Source organism: Canis lupus, chromosome 12 (assembly GCF_011100685.1).
Source record: "Canis lupus familiaris isolate Mischka breed German Shepherd chromosome 12, alternate assembly UU_Cfam_GSD_1.0, whole genome shotgun sequence".
Taxonomy (NCBI): Eukaryota; Metazoa; Chordata; class Mammalia; order Carnivora; family Canidae; genus Canis; species Canis lupus.
In genome coordinates, this window is record NC_049233.1 from 10,822,285 (window position 1) to 10,845,915 (window position 23,631).

Genomic DNA, 23,631 nt, shown 5'->3' on the forward strand with positions numbered 1-23,631 from the left:
CAGATGTGCATCATCAACCTATATCCAGCCCATGTGGGCTCCATGGTAGGGATTTCTGTCATGGGCAAGAACTAGTCAAGCAGGCACTAGCCCTCTCCCCTCTAACAGGAGCAGCTGGAGGGTGCTGGGGCTCACTTTAGCCCGGTGGAAAAAAAAACAGTCTGAGCTCAGGGTATGGTGAGCCACGTGATGGTGTGCACTGCCCTTGAGCTCTACTAGAAACTCACCGGCCGTGTGCAGAGGGGCTCCTGATGGAGGGTCCCAAGTGCCCCAGTTACCACTCAACAACAACCCGACTTAGCCAGGGTCACAGAGAGGCAGCCACCTGTTGAACCACAGCACAGCTCAGTTCCCATCTTAGTTCTTCCTCTGGGTAAACCCTGGCACTATTATCAATTTTACCCTCCAAGGAGGGGGTGGGGTAGCCAACCTGCTATTTCTCTTGAGCCTAACTGTCAATTTCCCACGGTTCTTGACTTCCAACAGAACTAGGGTAATTCATATGGCACACACGGTCACACTCTACAGAGTTCATACACACAGGATCCCATTTGAACACGATGGTCATCATTCACACACGTATAACGCTCAAACATGTTAGAATGTGTTTTCTCCCCCACTAACTGACTTCATCTTCACAAGAACCTTGGGAGCTGAAGTGGAGGAGCTCCAGCGAGAGGATGGTAAGGCCAATGGAGGTACAGGATGTTGCCCTGGAAAGTAAGTTCCAAGGCCACAAGGGGGGCATGACCTCAGCGAGGGCCAGGCTTCTGAGGCTCTGAAATATGACCTGCCAACATGTCCAGGGTGGGGGGCGGCCTCCACTCCTGGGGGGAAGCTCAAGGTAACCAGTACCCCAAGAGAGAGGTACACCCCACACAGCCAAGCCTAAACCAACAGTGGGAGACACAGCCACTGAGTGGAAAGGACAGAAGCACCTGGGGCCTCTGGCCGGCACATTCTCTCTTTGTAGGCGAGGGACTGGGAGGTGGTGACTGGGAGAAGTGACTTCTTCCACAAAAGGGAAAATCACTAGGCCAAGTCAGGCCCTACTGAGTTGCCTACTCAGCAACCTTGGGCTTTTTTTTTTTTTTTTTTTTTTTTTTTTAAAGTATCCAGAGCTCATGGACCTTTCTTTGTAACTATGTTAGGTTTTGGTCCAGTGACAATCAGGCCTCATGGTTTGGAAGCCATTCTCTTTAAGGTAACTCTGCACACTTCTGTATCCATTCTGTTTTGATCTCATGGTCTACCTCTCAGAGCCTGCTTTTTCTCTGCAGCTCTGGGCAGAGGTGAGGGAAGGAGGGAGAGATGCATGTTGGTGGCTGTTAGATGGCACTATTATCCTCATTTTATATGTGAGGAAGTTTGATAACAAAACTGTCCTTTGTATATGAAGGATGTCAGCCTCTACACTCCTTGGGGTGGAGATCCTGGTGGACTGACCTCTGTAACACCTCCTGGCCCTGAGGTATGGAGCACAGAGCCTCCCAACCAGGAGCCTTCAGGGTACAACCAGGAGCCTTCAGGGTACAACCAAGAGCCTTCAGGGTATAACCAGGAGCCTTCATGGTACATTTGCAAGTTGGAATACAAGGATGAGTGAAGCTGCTGTTTGCTCGAGGCCACAGGGCAGCTGTCCCTCACACTGGCTGGCTGCCAAGAGAGTATATTGGAAGAATTCTATAATAGAGTAGTGGCGGAGCTGGGCAGAACCATTCACATCTTTATCCAGTCCCTCACCTAAAAGCTCGCATTTGCAGAATGACTCACTGAGTTGAGGGGGTCCAACCGGTGGCCCCAAAATGAGAGAATCTAAGGGTCAGAAGGGTATTCAAAGGCACCTACTTCAGCCTAACCAAATTATTCACTTTCCCCACAACCCTAGTTCCCAGAAATTTACATTTCAAAGACCAATAAAATTTCCCCCAAAATTTTGGAGACCAAAAAGTAAGACTATTGCCAAGTAAGGTTATTAGGGAAAAAACCTCTGGTCTATATATACCAAATTTCATAAAACAAAGAATACCTGAACACCAAACCCTTTGAGGGCTCAGAATAAAGGACAGTACTTTTTTTAAAAATCTAATCTTTATTATTATTTTTTTCCTGTTTTATTTATTTTTAAATTTAAATTCAATTAATTAACATACAGTGTATTATTAGTTTCAGAGGTAGGGTTCAGCGATTCGTCAGTCTTATATAACATCCAGTGCTCATAACATCCTGTGTTCTCCCTTAATGCCCATCGCCCAGTCACCTCATCCCCCCCCACATCTCTCCCCTCCAGTAACCTTCAGTTTGTTTCCTATGATTCAGAGTCTCTTATGGTTTGTCTAATCTTTATTATTAGGATGATGATTTTTTGTAAACCCTACACCCAACATAGGGCTCAAACTTACAACCCCAAGATCAAGAGATCACGTGCTGCACCAACTGAACCAGCCAGGCACCCCTAAAGGATAGTACTTTTAATGAAATGAACTGAGTCACACAGAAAAACCCAGTACGTCCTCTGATGAAAACTGGTTTGGAATCACAGCCCTGTACCAGCCCCAACGATCTGTGCAGCACTTGTAAAAACTTCCTCAGTGTTGGGAGCTCACCATTTGAGGACAGCCCATCTTAGCTTCAAGAAAAACTCTTAACTACTAAGATAGGCAGAGACACAGGTAAGAGGGAGAAGTAGGCTCCCTGTGAGGAGCCTGATGTGGGATTAGATCCCGGGACCCCAGAATCACGACCTGAGCCAAAGGCAGACGCTCAACCACTGAGCCACCCAGGTGCCCCCCCTAAGATTTTTTTAATATATAAATATATTCTTATAAAAAATTGATCTGTTAGGGATAATGTTTCAGTACCCTTCATCCCTTCACTCCACTCCACTGCATTTTTTTTTTTTTAGATTTTATTTATTTGACAGAGGAAGGGCGAGAGCACAAGCAGAGAGAGTGGCAGGCCGAGGGAGAGGGAGAAGCAGGCTCCCCGCTGAGCAGGGACCTCGATGTGGGGGCTCGATCCCAGGATCCTGAGATCATGACCTGAGCCAAACACAGAGACACTTAACCGACTGAACCACCCAGGTGCCCCTCCACTGCATATTCTGCAACCACCTTCAGCACCAGTTCCACTGAGGCCAGGTGATTGGTAAGAATAATTGCTAAAACGTGGAGGGTCTATGGGCTGAGCACTGCTCTAAGTGGTTAATATGTAGTCACTCAGTTACTTCCTAGAACAACCTCATGGGGTAGGTATAATTATTATTCCTGTTTACAGATTTTTAGAAAGTGCAAAGACTAATTTGTCCAAGTACATGGCCGAGTTCATATTCTAACTCCAGGGGCCTGGCTCCAGAGCCTCCCCTCTTAACTATCACACTTGTTGTATAGTAAGGCTTCCTTATACATCCAATTCAAAGGCAAGAAATATATCCACCACCCTTCTCCCTTGGTCCCAACTTCTTCCATTTCCCCTGGATTGCTGCAGTAAATCCCACCCATATCTCTGCCTCCACTCCTGCACCTCATGTATTCTTCCCTCCTTTCTTGCATACATTTATTTAGTTATTTACTTACTTATTTATTATGTTGGCTCCATGTCTAGGGTGGAGCCTGATGCGGGGCTGGAACTCACGACCCTGGGATGGGATCAAGACCTGAGTTGAGGGGATCCCTGGGTGGCTCAGCGGTTTAGTGCCTGCCTTTGGCCCAGGGCGCGATCCTGGAGTCTCAGGATCGAGTCCCACGTTAGGCTCTCTGCATGGAGCCTGCTTTTCCCTCTGCCTGTCTCTGCCTCCTCTCTCTGTGTGTGTCTCATGAATAAATAAATAAAATGTTTTTTTAAAAAAAGAGTCCGACCCTTAATTCCGATGCGTAACTGACTGAGCCACCCAGGCGCCCCTTGCACACATTTAAATTGCTGGTTTAAGTTTATTCTCATCAGAAAAGTAGTTACGCTCAGTTAAAGAAAATTTGACAAATACAGACTAGCAGAAAAAATAAAAAGCAAAGAGAATCCAGTCTTATTCACAGTCCTACAAAACACCAAAAACCATCCCTATGAACATTTTAATAGTATCCCTTCCAGCCTCTCTTTTTTAATACATGAAGACTTTTTATCCATACGTGAGAATTTTTTTTTTTTTAACTTGGGTATAATCACTCAACATCTAAAAATTTAGTGAAGGACGCCTGGGTGGCTCAGTGAGTGGCTGAGCGCCGCCTTTGGCTCAGGGCATGGTCCCAGGATCCCGGATGGAGTCCCGCATCGGGCTCCTGCACGGAGCCCGCTTCTCCCTCTGACTATGTCTTTGCCTCTCTCTGTCTCTCATGAATAAATAGATAAATCTTTAAAAAATAAAAATAAAAGTTTTGTGAAAACTATCTCATGGGCATTTTTCACATTATTAAACATACAATTGCTATTGTAAAGTTAAGCTCTGATCGTATTAATTATTTTTCAAAAATTTCCAAAGCTCCTTCCATTCCTATCATATAAATTTCAAATTAGTTAGTTTGGCATTCCAGGCCCTCTATAATCTACTGTAGTGTTTTGTTTGTTTTATGGTTTTATTTTTAAGCAATCCCTACAACCCATTGTGGGTCTTGAACTCACAACCCCAAGATAAAGAGTTGCACACTCTACCGACTGAATCAGCCGGGCACCTCTACTGTGGTGTGTTTTCTCTCCCATTGTTCCATATTCTGGCACCTACTCTAACACATACACTTAGCACATGGAGTCTCCCCAGCTTGAACACTTCCTACACACATCTCTTGGGCCTTTGCTGACACATGTTCTAGATTTTATTATTATTATTTATTTTTATTTTTTTTTAAAGATTTTATTTATTTATTCATTCATGAAAGACAAACAGAGAGAGGCAGAGACACAGGCAGAGGGAGAAGCAGTCTCCATGCGGGGAGCCCGATGTGGGACTCGATCCCAGGACCCCGGGATCACACCCTGAGCCAAAGGCAGGCGCTAAACCGCTGAGCTACCCAGGGATCCCTTTATTTATTTATTTATTTATTTATTTATTTATTTATCGTTCTAGATTTTATTTTATTTTTTTTAATTTTTATTTATTTATGAGAGACAGGAGAGAGAGCACGAGCACAGAGACATAGAGAGAAAGAGGCAGGCTCCATGCAGGAGCCGGATGTGGGACTCGATCCTGGGACTCCAGGATCATGCCCTGGGCCAAAGGCAGGCAGGCGCTCAACCGCTGAGCCACCCAGGCGTCCCACATTCTAGATTTTAAAGGACACATAAATTTTGATTGGTCTATGCTTAAACTGAACTCTTCTCTCACTCCCAAATCTATTTCCAACACCCCCCACCCTCCCCCTACCCCAGGCTCCATCATCATTGGCTCAGGGCAAATACCTTGGAGTTATTTATGACTCCTTTTTTCCCTCACCTGACCCACATTCAACACGTGACCTACATTCAATCATCAACAACTTCAATAGACTTTGCTTTGGAATAGCTATCTTGAACCCAAACACTTCAGCATCTCAAATTCAAATCGCCTGTATTTTTCACCCATAGCCTATATCTGGACCTCCCTGCTTTTCACTCTGGCCTCCAAGCACACTGCTTCCATTGCAGGAGCCAAAGCATCCTTTTTTAAATTATTATTTTATTTATTTACCTGAGAGAGAGAGAAAGCGCACATGCAGGGGGAGCAGTAGGCAGAGGGAGCTGGAGAAGCCAACTCCCCACTGAGCAGGGAGCCTGAGGCAGGGCTCAGTCCCAGGACTCTGGGATCATAACCTGAGATGAGGGCAGATGTTTAACTGCCTGAGCCACCCTGCACCCCTCTTTCTACTTTTTTAAATGTGGCTACTAGACTCTTTAAAATTATATACGCACTTTGCATTGCATTTCTATTCAACAAAGCTGTGCTAGACCACTGGTTCTCCACCCTGGCTGCACATCAGACTCACCTAAGGAACTTCAAAAATACCAGTGCCTGGGCTCCATCTCCATAGATTCTGATTCATTGGCTTGGAGCATAGGTGGCCAAGGCATTGGGATTTTTATTTTATTATTATTATTTTTTATTTTATTTATTTATGAGAGAGAGAGAGAGAGGCAGAGACACAGGCAGAGGGAGAAGCAGGCTCCATGCAGGGAGCCCGACAAAGGACTCGATCCCCGGTCTCCAGGATCACACCCTGGGCCAAAGGCAGGCGCTAAACCACTGAGCCACCGGGGCTGCCCGGCATTAGGATTTTTAAAAAGCTCCCCCAGCCATGACTGAGAACTACCATGGCTACCATGGCTCTAGACTTTCCTACATCTCCTCATTCAGGTCTCAACTCTAATGTCACTACCTCAGAAAGGCCTTCTCTGACCAGCCCAATAAAAATGGCACGATTGGGGTCCTGGGGGGCTCAGTTGGTTAAGCATCAGACTCTAGGTTTCAGCTCAGGTAATGATCTCAGGGTGGTGGGATTGGGCTCTGTGCTCAGTGAGGAGTCTGCCTGGGATTATCTCTCCCTCTGCCCCTCCCCCTACTCTCAGGGTTGCTCTCTTAAATAAACAAACAAACAAGCAAATAAATAAATAAAATCTTTTTTTTAAGTGGCACCAACATGTCCAGGCATTCACATTCTATGCTCGCATGCTGCTTTATCTTTCTTCATAATTCTTTTACTGTCAGACATGACATTACATACTCATTTGTTCATACACTTGTGGTCTGACCTGCTCCCCATCAGACTGTAAGCTCTCCAAGGGCAGAAAGTGTGCCTCATCCCTGAAATACATTCAGCATCTACAACAATAAAGAGTGAGCAGAAGCTCAATAATATTTGCTAAAATAAATGAATGTTCAAGCCATAGACCCATGAAGCTGAGGGTGCCAACTGCGGGTAGTAGCCACCAGCCATCAACCTGGCCACACTTCAGCAAGTCACCTGCAACAATGGCCATGTGATGTGCTGGGCATCACCTAACTTTATTTTCTCTCCTTCCCTACCACCTCCCTCCCTGTATAAATCTGATAGGTTTCTGGAAGACAGTTGGACTATAAGTACCAAACACTTAAAAAATATTCATATTCTTCTAGGAATCTAGTCTAAGGAAGCCAGAGAAGGTTACAAATAATTACATATACTTGGACAATCATCCTAAAATTATACAGAATTTTTATTAAATATTTTTATTTATTTGAGAGTGAATGTGAGTAAAAGAGCATGAGCAGAGGGGCAGAGAGAGAAGGAGAAGCAGGTTCCCTGCTGAGCAGGGAGCCCAAGTCAGGCTCAATCCCAGGACCCTGGGATCATGATCTGAGCTGAAGACAGACATTTAACTGACTGAGCCAGCCAGGTGCCCCCAAAACTTTTAAAGATATGGAGAGGGATGCCTCGGTGGCTCGGCAGTTGGGCATCTGCCTTTGGCCGGGGGTGTGATTCCCGGAGTGCCAGGATCGAGTCCCACGTTGGGCTTCCTGCATGGAACCTGCTTCTCCCTCTGCCTATATCTGCCTTTTTCTGTGTATGTGTCTCTCATGAATAAATAAATAAATAAAATCCTTAAAAAAAATAAAGATATAAAGAAACACTCACTATATTAAGTCAGAAGGGAAAAAAAAAGAAGAAAACAAATTGAGTAGAGAAAAATGGTTAATATGGTTAAAAACAAAAACCAACCAACCAACCAACCTGGCTAAAGAAGATGATTCCTACTACCTTAAAAAGTCACTGTATGGTTGTGTGGGGCAGTGGGGGAAGCAGAGACATGTTCTGTCTCTTGATCTGGTGTTTTATGCTTGTCACATAACACCTATGATTTGTCCTCTTGTTTTATGCCCAGAGAGAAATTTTCTTTTTAAAAAAATTGTAATTAATTTCTACACCCAATGTGGGTCTCGAACTCACAGCCTTGTGATAAGGAGTTACATGCTCTACTGACCGAGATACCTAGGAATTCCTGGAGAGAAATTTTCCAAAACATTACTATTGGTCATCTCTACAGAGTGGAATTATGGGTGATTTAAATTTTTTTCTAAATGTTCTGTATTTTCTAAAATAATATGCTGTAGGGCAGCCCTTGGTGGCTCAGCGGTTTAGCGCGGCCTTCAGCCTGGGCCGTGATCCAGGAGACCCGTGATCCTGGAGACCCGAGATCCAGGAGACCCATGATCCTGGAAACCCGAGATTGAGTCCCAAGTAAGGCTCCCTGCATGGAGCCTGCTTCTCCCTCTGCCTGTGTCTCTGCCTCTCTTTCTCTGTCTCTCATGGATAAATAAATAAAATATTTAAAAATAATAATAAAATAAAATAACATGCTGCATTTCTATATTTAGAAAAAAGTGAAAAAACTGTACACCTCACTCCTATTAGAAATGATCATGCCTTCTTACAGGTTTTTTTACAAAGCAATTTATTAATGGGTATCGAGGCCTTTAAAAATATTCAAACCTTGGATTGGGCAGCCCAGGTGGCTCAGCGGTTTAGCACTGCCTTCAGCCCAGGGTGTGATCATGGAGACCCGGGATCGAGTCCTGCATCTGGCTCCCTGCATGGAGCCTGCTTGTGTCTCTGCCTCTCTCTCTCTGTGTCTCTCATGAATAAATAAATAAAATCTTAAAAAAAAATTCAAACCAAGAATAGAAAATGTTTGGAAAAAATCCACAGCAAACCATTAACAGTGAACACTTCTGTGGAGCCTGTCTAGGGAAAGCGATGTTAGGAAACTTTTTTTTTACTTGGTATTTTTTTGTATAGTTTAACTTATTTAACAATGAGCATGTGCTACTTTTAGAATCATACCACACACGCACACACACACACACACACACACACTAAACCCTTGACTAGTAATCCTATCTCTAAAAATCTATTCTTTAAAAAGAAATTACTAATAGATAATCTGTGTAGGCCTCTATCTATTAAAGAAATTGAATCAATAACTAATAACTTTCCAAAGCAGAAAACACCAGGCCCAGATGGGTTTGCTGGCAAATTCTACCAAACATCTAAGGAAAAAATTATTATTATTCTCTAGAATCTCAGGACATAGAAGCAGAAAGAATACATCCCAACTATTCTATGAGACCAGCATTACACTAATACCAAAGCCAGACAAAAACATTACAAGAAAAGAAAACTACAGACCAAATCTCTCATGAATATAGATGCAAAAATCCTCCACAAAATATCAACAAATTGAATCCAATAATGTATAAAAATTATACACCATGACCAGGTGAGATTTCTCCTAGGTATGCAAGGCTGGTTTAACATTCAAAAACCAATTAATATAATCCATCATATCAATAGGCTAAAGAAGAAAAGTCACATGATATTAACAGATGCAGAAAAAGCATTTGGCAAAATCCAACACCCATTCATGAATGAAATAGAGGGGGTACTTCTGCAACCTGATAAAGAGCAGCTACCTAAAAACTATAACTAATATCATATTTAATGATGAGAAACTCAGTTTTCCCACTAAGATGAGGAACAAGATAAGGATGTCCCTTCTTGCCACTGTTCTCAATATTGTACTGGAAGTTCTAGTAATACAATAAGACAAGGAAAGGAAATAAAAGATACAAAGATTGGGAAGGAAGAAACAAAACCGTATTTGTTCACAGATGACATGACTACCTATATGGAAAATTTGAAAGAATCAACAACAACAAAAAGTCCTGGAATTAATAAGCAATTGTGGCACTGTTGCACGATACAATATTAATATACAAAGTGAATCACTTTCCTATATACTAGCAAGTGGAGCAAGTGTAATCTGAAATTACCATTTACAGTATTCACTTTGGCAGCACACATACTGAAATTACCATTTACATTAGCAGCCCCCTAAAAATGAAATATTTATTTATTTTTAAAAATCTTTAAAAAAATGAATCTAGATATAGACCTATATTCTTCACAAAAACTAACTCAAAATGGATCATAGACCTAAATATAAAACTCAAAACTATAACTCCTGGAAGATAACATAGGAAGACCCCTAAATGACCTTGGATAAGGTCATGACTTTGTAGAGGGAACACCCAAGGTGTGATCTATAAAAGAAATTATTAAAAATTTAATTTATACAAAAAATTTAATTTATACATATACATAAAATTATAATTATACATATAATTAATAAGCTGGACTTCATTAAAATTAAAAACTTCTGGGGTGCCTGGGCACTCAGTCAGTTAAGCATCTGCCTTTGGCTCAGGTCATGATCCCAGGGCTCTGGGTTTATGCCTCAAGTTGGGGGTCCCTGCTCAGCAGAGAGTTTGCTTCTCCCTCCCCCAGCTCATGCTCTCTCTCTCTCTCAAATAAATAAATAAAATCTTTTAAAAAATTAAAAATTTCTGGTCTATAAAAGACAACGTCAAGAGAATGAGGAGACATGGGCTATGGATTATGATAGAATATTTGCAAAAGATACATCTGATAAAGGATTGCTGTCCAAAATATATAAATTAATAAAGCTCAACAATATGAAAATTAATCTAATTTAAAATTGGGGAAAAATCCTGAACAGACACCTCACCAAAGAATATATGGGTATGGCAGATAAGTGTATGAAAGATACTCAACATCATATGTCATCAGGGAAATGAAAAAAAAATATTTAAAGATTTTATTCATTTATTCGTGAGAGACACATAGAGAGAAAGGCACAGGCAGAGGGAGAAGCAGGCTCCCTTCGAGGAGCCCGATTCGGGATTCAATCCTGGGACCCCGGGACCACACCCTGAGCCGAAGGCAAACGCTCAACAGCTGAGCCACCCAGGCATCCCAGGAAATGAAAATTAAAACAAAGATAGGATATCACTTGTATAGGAATAACCTCACAGTTCTCCTATATGTTTATCCTTTACTGTCACATGCCTACCATACTCACAATGCTTCTGACACCAAGCAATTCTGCAACATCGGCTGGGTGTCCTGTAATTTACCTCAATTCTCACACTATCTACTTGGAGATAGTGTCAGATCCCACAGGTTAAGAGCTCACTTCCACAAGACTTCCTTCTACTTCAGATGCCAATCACAAGTAGTAGGTCCCAGGTTATCCAGAACTCTGTCCAGTTGTCTACAGGTCAGAGATTCCTGTGACCTCCTCTTTGGATTTTTTTTTTTCCTCTGTATTAATTTGCTAGTTCACAGATCTCAGGAATACAGTTACTTACGTTTACCAGTTTATTAAAGGATATGATAAAAGATACAGATGACCAGCCAGATGAAGAGGGTCCCAAGCTCTGTCCCTGTGGAACTGGGGTGTATAGCCCTCCTGGCTCGTGGATGTGTTTACCCACCTGGAAACTCCCCAAACCTCATGCTATTGGGATTTTTCTGGAGGCTTCCTCATGAAGGCATTAATTATTCCATTCTGGAGAAAGGAAGGACAGAGCTGAAAATTCCAAGCTTTTAGTCATGGTCTTTCTAGAGACCAGGCCCACCCAGAGGCTATTCAGGAACCGGACCGGACCGGAGTCACCTTATTAGAACAAAAGATACTCTATCACCCAGGAAATTCCAGGGGACTTAAGATCCCTATGTCAGGAACCTGGGTCAAAGATCAAATACCAGAACAAAAGATGCTCCTAGTGTTCTTATCACAGGAAATTAGAGAGGTTTAGGAGCTATGTGCCAGGAACCAGGGGCAGAGACCAACATACTCTTTTTTCTGTTATTTCACACCACTACACACCTATCAGAATGGTCAGTAATCCAGAACACTGACAACACCAAATGCTGATGGTGAGGGGGAGCAATAGGAAATCTCGTTTGTTGCTGGTGAGAATGCCAAATGGTAGAGACACTCTGAAGACAGTTTGGCAGTTTTTACAAAATTAATTACACTCTTACCATAATTCTAGCAATTGTGCTCCTTGGCACAAATGAACTGAATGAACTAAACTGAAAATACATCTACACAAAAAACCTGTGTGTGGGCATTCACAGCAGCTTTATTTATAATTGCAAAAACCTGGAAGAAAGTAAGATGCCCTTCAGTTGGTGAATGGATAAACTATACTTCAACCAGACAATGGAATATCATCCAGTGCTTTAAAAAAAAAAAAAAAAAAAAAGGCTATCAAGCCATGACAAGACATGGAGGAAACTTAGTTGCATATTACTAAGTGAAAGAAGCCAATATGAAAAGGTGACATGTTATACAAATTAAACTACTTGACATTCTGGAAAATGCAAAATTATGGAACGAGTAAAAAGATCAGCAGTTGCCAGGGTCTGATGGGGAAGGACTGACAAATATCTGGAGCACAGAGGACTTGTAGGGCAGTGAAAATATGATACCGCAGTGGTGGATACATGTCATTATACATTTATCCAAACCCATAAAATGTGTAACACCAAGGGTGAATCTTGATGTAAACCATGACTTTTGGGTGATAATGATAATTATAGGACCATGATCAGAACAAATGTGACATCCCTTTGGCGCAGGATGTCAATAGTAGGGTTGACAGTGGGAGGCTGTGCATGTGGAGGGACAGGGAGTGTATGAGAATTCTCTGTACTTTTTGCTCAGTTTTTCTCTGAACCTAAAAAAGAAGTTTATCAATTAAAAAAATACTTATGCATAGGAATATACAAAGGGTTATGTATAGGGCAACTGGGTGATTCAGTTGATTGGGCGGCTGACTGGATTTCAGCTTGGGTCAAGATCTCAGGGTCGTGGAATCAAAGCCGTGTCCAGCTCTGAGCTCAGTGTGGTCTGCTTGGGATTCTCTCTCTCTCCCTTTCCCTCTGCCCCTCTCCCTGCTCGTGCTCGCTCTTATGCTCTCTCTCTTTCTCTCAAATAAATCTTTAAAAAAAAAAAAAGGTTATTTATGATAGCATAAATGTGTAAACAGGGCAGCCCCGGTGGCTCAGCAGTTTAGTGCCTGCTTTCAGCCCAGGGTGTGATCCTGGAGGCTCGGGATCGAGTCCCACGTCGGGCTCCCTGCGTGGAGCCTGCTTCTCCCTCTGCCTGTGTCTTTGCCCCTCCCCCTCCGTGTCTGTCATGAATAAATAAATAAAATCTTAAAAAAAAGAGAGAAAAGTCTTCTCTAAAAAAAAAATGTGTAAACAATCTTACATTTCAAGGGCAGGGAAATGGTTATGTGAATTATGTCCCACAGCCAATCAGTTCTATCTGTGCAGCATTTATAATAAGCAGGGAAAATGTTGAGAAATTGAAAAAAGCAAAGATATATAATTGTATGAATGGAATGATAAAATTATGTATTGCAAAAAACCTAGGAGGGTAAAATACTGAAATTTTGGCAGTGAGTTGTCTTTGAGTTTTAAATTTTGCTTTTACAAATGTGTATCCTTTTTATTGTAAAACTTATGATAAAAACTTAAAAATAGTGGCACCTGGGTAGCTCAGTTGCTTAAGTTGCTCATTTGTCTTTGGCTCAGGCCATGATCCCAGGGTTCTGGGATGGAGCCCCACCTTGGGCTCCCTGCTCAGCAGGAAGCCTGCTTCTCCCTCTGCCTCTGTCTGTTGGTGCTTTCTCTCTCTGTCAAATAAATAAATAAAATCTTTAAAAAAAAAAAACTTAAAAAATACAGAAATGGATAGCAAACAGAAATCACTCATAACCCCATTATCTGCCAGTAACAGAGAGGTCACCTTCACATGTGAGAGAGTGGATGATTTTCTTTTCTGTGTTCTATTATTTGTAGATTTTCTATTATTAGTAGAAAATTAAATATGCTTTGTTTTTATTTAAGATTTTATTTTTAAGTAATTTCTATACCCAACATTGGGCTCAAGCACACAACCTGGAGACCAAGAGTCACAAGTTCTTCCAGCTGAGCCAGTGAGGTGCCCCTCTTTAAAATAATATTCCAGGGCACCTGGGTGGCTCAGTCGGTTAAGCATCTAATTTTTGGTTTTGGCTTGGGTCATGATCTTGGGTCCTGAGATTGAGCTCTGCTTTGGGCTCTGTACTCAGAGCAGAGTCTGTTTTTGTCTCTCTCTCTTTCTCTCTGCTCCTCTCCCTGCTCTTTGTTTCTCTCTGGAATAAATAAATAAAATCTTAAAAAAAAAAAAAATCCTTGTCAGGGCCGTGCCTGGGTGGCTCAGTGGCTGAGCATATGCCTTCAGCTCAGGTCATGATCCCAGGGTCCTGGGATCAAGTCCCCCATCAGGCTCTCCACAGGGAGCCTGCTTCTCCCTCTGCCTATGTCTCTGCCTCTCTCTCTCTCTCTCTCTCTCATGAAAAATAAATAAAATCTTAAAAAAGAAAAATCTGGGATGCCTGGGTGGCTGAGCTGTTCAGCACCTGCCTTCAGCTCAGGTAGTGATCCCGGAATTCGAGATCAAGTCCCACATCAGGCTCCCTGCAAGGAACCTGCTTCTCCCTCTACCTGTGTCTCTGCCTCTCTCTCTCTCTCTCTCTCTCTCTGTGTGTGTGTATCTCTCATGAATAAATAAATAAATCGTAAAAAAAAAAAAAATCCTTGGAAGGGCACCTGGCCGGCTCATTTCATGGAGCCTGCAACTCTCAATCTTGGAGTTGTAAGTTTGAGCCCCACATGTGGCATGGTGCTCACCTAAAACTTAAAAAAAAAATTTTAATAAATAAATAGATAAAAATAATCCTCTTCAGACATCATTTCTAAGGCCTCTCCATGGAATATTTCAAATCCTCCAGTTTGAATGGATCTCTCATTCCTATCTACACTCTAATTTGTGTCTATATTAGTTCAGGATATAGTTTATTCTGTATGCTTATTAATTGTGTTTTTGCATTTCCTTCTCTCCTTGCAGGCAGAGACAAGTCTTACCCTTTCTATATCCTAGCTTTGTATCTAGAAATTTACTGATTAAGGGATCCCTGGGTGGCGCAGCGGTTTGGCGCCTGCCTTTGGCCCAGGGCGCGATCCTGGAGACCCAGGATCGAATCCCACGTCAGGCTCCCGGTGCATGGAGCCTGCTTCTCCCTCTGCCTGTGTCTCTGCCTCTCTCTCTCTCTCTCTCTCTGTGACTATCATAAATAAATAAAATTTAAAAAAAAAAAAAAAAAAAGAAATTTACTGATTAAATGTTCCTGCCATGTTTCCTGTTACGTCCCTGCCCGTACATTCATGTGCCCTCTCTCCAGCCAACACAGTGGATGCTCAGAGAATCTATCTTCTTTTAGGGGAGCTTGATGGCCTAAATCTCTCCCAGCTTCCTAGCTTGAATGTTGCTCCATCTCTCCCTCCCACATACCAGGACACAAAGGGCGGGGCACTTTCTCCAGAAGGGCCCCAGTCATAATGCACCTTTGTGTGAAGCAACAACCTTTGCACTGGCTCTTATTAGTATTTTCAGAGAAATTCGTTTATCAGATTAACTAGTTGGCACTGACATGAAGAATCTGACCCTGGGACAGAGATATAAGCAAACTAAGGTGGGGTGGTGAGCGCGTGGCAGAGCAAAGATCTGGCTGGTGGGGAACAGTATGACTGTTCTGGGGTAGAGGAGGCCGACTGGGGGCAAGACAGGTAAGGGGGCAGGGATTAGGTTGGGGCAGCCCAGACTTAGGAGGCCATTAAAATCAATTTTCACTTACTTTACCAAAGCACTTAGAGCCACAGCGTGAGCTGAAAACCAGGAGCAGCAGGAAAATCTGGCCAGACACCAAGAACAGCCTCAGTCTATCATTTTAGGATTTCAGATGATCACTTCTTTCCTGTCCCCAAGAATGGCAATATCTAATTACATGGCACTTACGTGGTGCCCCTGGTCTACCCTTTTTATTATATTAAGTTGATCAATCTATAAACCAGAGGAGATAAGTATTATTAATATTATGTGACAGATGAGGAAACTGGCATAAAAAGATTAAGTAACTTGCCCAAGTTCCCACAGCCAGATGGGGACAATCTAAAATGTGGGATCCATCAGAACCTGTGCTCCAAGTGCTAAGAGGGCACAATGAGATCCTCCCTTCCAGGATTAGGCCCCCAGGGCCTCTCTGCTCTACCCTTTCACTTTTCCTTTCTGGTGCTACAGAAGGAAGCAAAAGGGCTGGAAAGCCTATAGCACTAAGGCAGTGCTATACTTGGTAGTTTAGAGGTGACTAATAAACAAGCTTTTTTTTTTAAAAAAAAAAAAAAAAAAAGGAGATCCTCCCACCCCTGGTTGTGTAGTATTCAAAAGCTCCCTCTGTCTATCAGCCCACCCAACTGCTGAATTAAATTTAGCCTTGCAGGGGATCCCCGGGTGGCTCAGCAGTTTAGCGCTTGCCTTCGGCCCAGGGCGTGATCCTGGAGACCAGGGATCGAATCTCATGTCAGGCTCCCCGCATGGAGCCTGCTTCTCCCTCTGCCTGTGTCCCTGCCTCTTTCTTTCTCTGTCTCTCTCATGAATAAATAAACAAAACCTTTAAAAAAAAATTTAGCCTTGCAAATAACCTCTAAGCAACTCCTGGAGTGGATAGGAGTTCAGGCATTTAAAAAATACTTATTGTAGGGAAGTCTGGGTGGCTCAGTCAATTAAGCATTCCACTCTTGGTTTCAGCTCAGGTCATGATCTCAGGGTCCTGGGATTGCTCCTTACCTAGCAGGGAATCTGCTTCCCCCTCCTTCCTCTGCCCCTCCCTCCGCTCTTGCAATGTCTCTCTCTCTCTCTCTCTCTCTCTCAAATAAATAAATAATATTTATTGTATACCTGCTAGGTGTCAAGCACTGGTCTAAATGCCAAAATAAATTTTTTTGGCTAAAAGGATTATCACAGTAAGCAAGATGGCAGAAAAATGTAAGGGTCTTCTCAAGCAGGGATGGAACACATGGGACTACTAAGGTGACTCCTCTCTGCGCCATGGCTCAGGTCTTTCCAAGAGCAGGCATGGGGATGCCCGGGTGATTCAGTCAGTGACGCCTCTGCCTTCAGCTCAGGTCATGATCCCAGGATCCTGAGATTGAGCCTGCATCGGACTTCCGCTGAGCAGGGGGTCTGCTTCTCCCTCTCCCTCTGCCCTCCCTCCCCTCTCACACTCTCTCTCTCAAATAAAGAAATAGAATCTTGAAAAAAAAAAAAAAAAGGAGCAGCCATAGATACAAGTCGAGAGTAGCTGAAGTCAAAGATGTCTCCAAGGCAGAAAATGCTTAATAGGGCTTTCAGGGGATCCCTGGGTGGCGCAGCGGTTTAGCGCCTGTCTTTGGCCCAGGGCGCGATCCTGGAGACCCGGGATCGAATCCCACATCAGGCTCCCGGTGCGTGGAGCCCGCTTCTCCCTCTGCCTATGTCTCTGCCTCTCTCTCTCTCTCTCTCTCTCTCTCTCTGTGACTATCATAAATAAATAAAAATTTTAAAAAAATAGGGGGCTTTCAGGTCTCAAATACTATGTCACCACAAGATGTTAAGAGCCCTGGATTCCTGGATCACTGCTTGGAGGTCATGAAGTGAAAAAAGCTGTCTGATTTCGTGTACCGTTGTTGCAATAAAGTCTGTTGTGTTGGGAGAATGAAAGTTCTGAGATGTTTGGTGAAGCTGGGGTTAATGGGCTTCCCTTAGTCTGGGAAGCTTTCCCCAAACTTGTCACCCTCCTCTCCACAGGGTTCATCTCTTCTGTAAGGTCTCCTGAAGCCCTTTGTTTGAATTTCTACAATGGCACTTCTAGTGGATGTTTTAGGGTCAATCTTCTCTTGAGTGGTGAGCTCCTTAAGGGTAGGACTTAATATAAGACCATCACTCGGGTGTTCAAGAAACTGAGATGATTTGGTGAAGAGGAAGGAAGAACAATGTAGTTTTGGATAGACCATCTAAACCGATGGTAAGATACCTGAGTGTCCCTACTCCACTAGCATTTTAAATAAAGGGCTTTGAGCTCAGTAAGATGTTAGAGGGGATTTGGGCCATCAGAAAAGTCTCAACAGGGATGCCTAGGTGGCTCAGCGGTTGACCATCTGCCTTTGGCTCAGGTCGTGATCCCCGGGGTCCTGTGATCGAGTCCCGCATCAGGCTCCCCATGGGGAGCCTGCTTCTCCCTCTGCCTGTGTCTCTGCCTCTCTCTGTGTCTCACATGAATAAATAAATAAAATCTTTAAGAAAAAAAGTGTCAACATTGAGAACTTTAATAGCAGAAGAGATCCTATAGATCAAGATCATGATAGCCAGCCACTGTGCCGAGCTCTTTTCATCATTTTTTAAAAAATTTTTTAGACACAGAGAGAGAGGTGGGGGAGAGGCAGAGTACTAGGGAGAGAGAGAGGGGGAGAGAGAGAGAGAGAGAGAGAGAGAGAGAATCCCAAGCAGACTACCCACTGAGCATGGAGCCCCATGCAGGGTTCGATCTCACAACCCCAAGAACATGACCTGAGCAGAAACCAAGGGTCGGACGCTTAACTGATTGAGCCACTCAGGCACCCCTCATCATTATTTTAGTCCATTCTCAGAGCAACCCCAGGAAGTAGTGATTATTACTGCAACTTCAAAGACAAGGAAGCTGAGACTCAGGTTATATATGGTAACATCCTGGTAAGTTGAGGAGCTAGAACTCAGATAAAAGCAAGACCAATACAATAAACATAATCATAAAGACATTGAGTTATTTTTTTTTAATACTTGGGATGCCCCAGGTAATTTAGTACTTTTTTTAAAAGTAAATTCTATGCCCAACATGGGGCTTGAACTCCTGACTCCAACATCAAGGAGTCACATGTTCATCCGAATGAGCCGGTTGGGCATCCCAATTTAGTACTTTCATATGCTTACATCTTGCAACCATCCTATGAAACAGTATCTACAAATGCAAAAGTATAGTTCTACTGATCAGCTAAGCTCTTAACCATAACTATGGCTTTAAGTAAGCTTTTGGGGACATTCACTATTAAAGGGCTAGAAAGATAATAATTTGCAAAAACACTTTTATAGTTTGCAAAATGATTTCACGTATCTTTTATCATTTGATTCCCACAAGGTAGTGAAGGGGGATGGGCAAGGCAAGTGGAGTTTTTTGTTGTTTTTTTAAAGATTCTTATTTATGAGAGACACAGAGAGAGAGGCAAAGACATAGGGAGAGGGAGAAGCCGGCTCCCCATGGGGAGCCTGATGCAGGACTCGATCCCAGGACCCCAGGATCACAACCTGAATCAAAGGCAGATGCTAAACCACTGAGCCACCCAGGTGCCCCAAGGCAAGGGTTTTGATACCCAATTGAAAGATGAGGAACCTAAGACTCCAGGATACAATCAAGATTCGAATGGAGGTCTTTGACTTCTAATGCAGGCCCCATTAAAAGCACAGGTAGAAAAGAAGCAATACATAGAAAGGGTGAAAATTAAATGATGGAAATAATATAATACTAACTGAAAGAAGTTTATGCCAAATATTAACATGGGATAAAACAGATGCTAGGCAAAAAGCATTATAAAAGATAGTTATCATATGATGATTCAAAAATGTGCTACAGGGAACCCTGGGTGGCGCAGCGGTTTAGCGCCTGCCTTTGGCCCAGGGCGCGATCCTGGAGACCCGGGATCGAATCCCACGTCGGGCTCCCGGTGCATGGAGCCTGCTTCTCCCTCTGCCTATGTCTGTCTGTCTGTCTGTCTCTCTCTCTCTGTGTGTGACTATCATAAATAAATAAAAATTTTTAAAAAAAGATATAAAAATGTGCTACAATAATAATTTGTTTGTTAGAACAATATAATAATTCTAAATCGGTATATCCCAAATAAGAAAAGCTTCAAAATGCATAAAGCTAAATTTGACAAAACTATAAGGAGAAATTGATAAATCCACATTGGGGCAAGAGAGTTTTAATACATCTTTTAAAATAATTGATAGATCAAGGAGTGCCTGGGTGGCTTGGTCGGTTAAAGGTCTGCTTTTGGCTCAGGTCATGACCCCAGGTCCTGGGATCCAGGCCCACATTGAGGTCCCTGCTCAGTGTGGAGCCTGCTTCTCCTTCTGCCTCTGCCCCTCCCCTGCTTGTGCTCTTGCACGCTCTCTCTCTGAAATGAAAAAAAAAAAAATATTTTAAAACACAAAATAAAAAATAAAAAGATAATATATCATGTGACAATTCAGTATATTACAGAAATACAACAAAATTTAACATAAAAATATTAATGTAATTTATAGCATTCCAATGAAGGAAGAAAACCCACAGCATCATTTCAATAGATGTAGAAAAAGCATTTGATAAAATTCAATTCCTATTAAAAAGCGTTTACCAAAAACCTACAGCATTATTATTAGTAGGGAACTCTAAGAATCACTTGTTCCAGGGGATGGAGGGATGGGCAAAATGAATGAAGGGGAGTAGGAGATACAGGATTCCAGTCACAGAATGAAAAGCCACATAAATAAATACAGTCATTGGTATTGTAACAGCAATGTATGGTGTCAGATGGTAGCTACACGTGTGGTGAGCATGGCATAACCTAATAAACCTGTTGAATCACCATGTTGTACATTTGAAATTAATGTAACACTGTGTGTCAACTATATTTCAATTAAGAAAAATAGGGGGTAACTGGCTGGCTCAGTTGGAAGAGCATGTGACTCCTGACCTCAGCATCCTGAGGTTGAGCCCCACATTGGGTGTAGAGTTTACTAAAAAAAAAAACTTAAAAAAAGTTTTATGTATTTATTTGAGAGAGTGAGAGAGGAAGAGCACAAGCGGGGGAGGGCAGAAAGAGAAGCAAACTTCCCACTGAGCAAAGAGCCTGAGCCAAAGGCAGACGCTTAACTGATTGAGCTACCCGAGCTACCCAGGCGCCCAATAAGTAAACTTAAAAAAAAAAAAAAAAAAAAAGTAGCATTTCCTTCAAACTCAGGAACAAGTCAAAGAAGTCAGCTGTTCCTCCTTCTAATTGACTACATTGGAGCAACAGCAGAAAGCAAAGAAAAATAAATTCAAGGTATAGAATTAGAAAGAAACAACGTAATTATTAATAGATGATGTGATTGGACAGAATCCGTTCAAGTCCTTAAACTACTAAAATTAGTTATAAGAACGATCAACAAAACTGAGTATGTCAGTAGTGTTTATTGGAGGGATGGGACCAAAAGGGGGACACAGGAAGTGTCCATGGAATTACTGATGTTGTATGTAAATTGTAAGGTGGGTATTACAGGTTTAGTTTTATTACGCTGCTTTATAATTTATACATATATGTGTATATGTATTTATATTCATTTGTGCCATATTCAGTATTCATATTCATAATTCAATTTAAGTTTAAATAAAATGTCTCTCTACTTTCTATGTTACATGTGCTTTTCTATTCTTTTACAAGGCAGGGGCACCTGGGAGGCTCAGGGAGTGGTTAAGCATCTGCCTTTGGCTCAGGGCGTGATCCTGGAGTCCTGGGATCGAGTCCCATATCAGGCTCCCCATGGGGAGCCTGCTTCTCCTTCTGCCTATCTCTCTGTGCCGCTCATGAATGAATGAATACATAAATAAATAAATAATCTTTATTCTTTTACAAGACACATATAAAAATGTCTGTATTTGGAAGAAAAAAATGATTAAAGAAAGAAAAAAAGAAAAGCCAATGAATAGAGGCTAGATGTTTTTTTGTTTTGTTTTGTTTTTGTTTTTGTTTTTGTTTTGTTTTGTTTTGTTTGTTTTTTGCTAGATGGGTTTGATGGATGGGCTGCTGGGTGACAAGGAGGGTCGTTAACAAGGCTAAGCCCAATTAACGTCAGGACAAGGGCTTAGTCAAGGACTGAGAAGAGCCTGGGAGATTGGTGGTGGTGGGGGGCACTGGTAGCAGTGACCTTTAAGAGGGCAGTTTTTATAGGCTGGCAGGAGGCGGGGCCCAAAAGCAGAGGGTTAAATCATGAATGAATAAATAGCAAAAAACTGGAAACCACCCAAAGGCCTAACAATCGGGGCCTGGTTAAACAACCATAGCACCATTCATAGAAGAAATGATGCTGTGTCCACACACAGACGGGCTTACAAAATTAGGTGACGTAAAACATTTCAGGACACAAGATAGCATTTGTGCCGATCACAATCATGAAAGGACACGCGTGTGCAGCGAGGAGCAGATAGGATTGGACAAGACCAAGTCATGTTTGCGGATGCTGTTCTAAGGTTAGGGGATTTTTTTCTTCTTTTTTGGAATGCTGGCAATCAACAAACGAAAACATGTAATGTTTCTTTAAAATCCAAAAAATGGCTGTTGAAGGGATGGACGCAGCCAGTGAAGGCCACTCAGTGGAGAAATCTGCCAGTGCCAGGAAGAAATGGGATGGCAAAGCAGCTGGGGGAGTGTGGAGGGCTTTGGGCAGCAGCTGGTGGGGGGAGGAGAGGGAGAGGCGGTTTCCTTTACTGCCTGTATTTCTTTTTTTAATTAAAATATTAATAATCTTCCTTTTCAACGGATTCGGTCTAGAAGGGTGCGTGTGTGCACGTGTGCGTGTGCTTGTGTGTGTGTGTGTGTGTGGTAAGCGAGCCCTCAGCCCCAGCCCTACGCCCCACTGTTAACAGTCGAATGTAGCTTTCCGGAGCTGTACCATTTTCTATTATATGCAGCTCACTGGTTTTTAATTACTGAGTGAGATAGGCTTTCTCACATAGAGCATTAGAGGGACTTAAATGGGGGAAATGTCCCATCCTCCAGAGTTAACTTCTGTTGGAAAGTGTCCTTCCAGATTTTTTTGTCTGAGTGCCTGTAAATGCCTGCATGTGTATTCGCATATAGTTTTATGGCTGGTTGTTTTTACAAAAGCGAGAACATTTTCTACCCGTAGTTGAGTGGTTTCACTCTACAATATGTCATGATGGATCACTCCCAAGTCACCACATAGAGATTAACCTCATGCTTGGATAGCTGCCTAATATCCCACAGCATACAGATGAAAGGTAAGCTTCAGAGAACACAGGGGCATCGCTTGCCCTACGATTGGCAGGGAAGGAGATCCAGAGACAAAAGATTCAAGATGGCAGGAGGCATTGCTTGGAGGCAGACTGGTCCAGGGAGTCAGAAGAAAGCAGACAGAGAGATCTTTTTTCTGCCCTCTCCTCTTAAGCCAGAGTCCCATCCAAATCTAGCTCAACACACAGAACTGCAGGGGGGAGGATTATGATTTGAGCCTGAGTGATAAAGCCACCACTGAGGGAGAACTTCCTTGAGTGACATGTTCTTCCCCCAGTGGTGGCTAAGCTGAGCCTACTTATCAGAAATCTTAAGGGGAGCCCCAGAATAGCAGTTCTGTAAGTGTAGTTAGTCCCTGAGCCCAGAAGCAGCATCGACTGGGGAGCAAGCCAGATGGGCAAATTCTCGGGCCCTTGGTCCTACCCAATCAGAATCTCTGGGAGTGAGTTTTAGCCATCCCAGTTCAAGGGACCCTCTAGGAGATGCAGATGTAGGGAAGGCAACTTTGAATACATTTGTTCTAGAATGTGGCTTTGAGTTTGACCTGCCCCACCCCAGTCTAGGAGATGGCAGAGAAGTCAGCCGAGAAGAGGATGGGTTGGCCAACTTCACAGTTGGTCTTCTTTGAGTTTAGAGGCTGTAGGCACAGTCAGCAAGCAACTCTAGGTAGTCCCTGGAACTGCCCTTCCCTCCCTATGACACCACCTCCATCGCACCACCTCCTCTTCTGGGAGGGTGGCAGTGCAACCCATTGCTTCCCACTTTCCCTTAACTGTGTCCCCTCCCAGGCTAAGTAACCCCACCCCTGGGG

At 42.9% G+C, this 23,631-nt stretch overlaps 1 protein-coding gene across 3 annotated transcripts in view; it reads right to left on the reverse strand.

Annotated features, from left to right (window-relative positions):
• Window positions 1-23,631, reverse strand: part of CCND3 (cyclin D3) — a 94,608-nt gene that overhangs the window by 39,819 nt on the left and 31,158 nt on the right. The window lies entirely within an intron of this gene.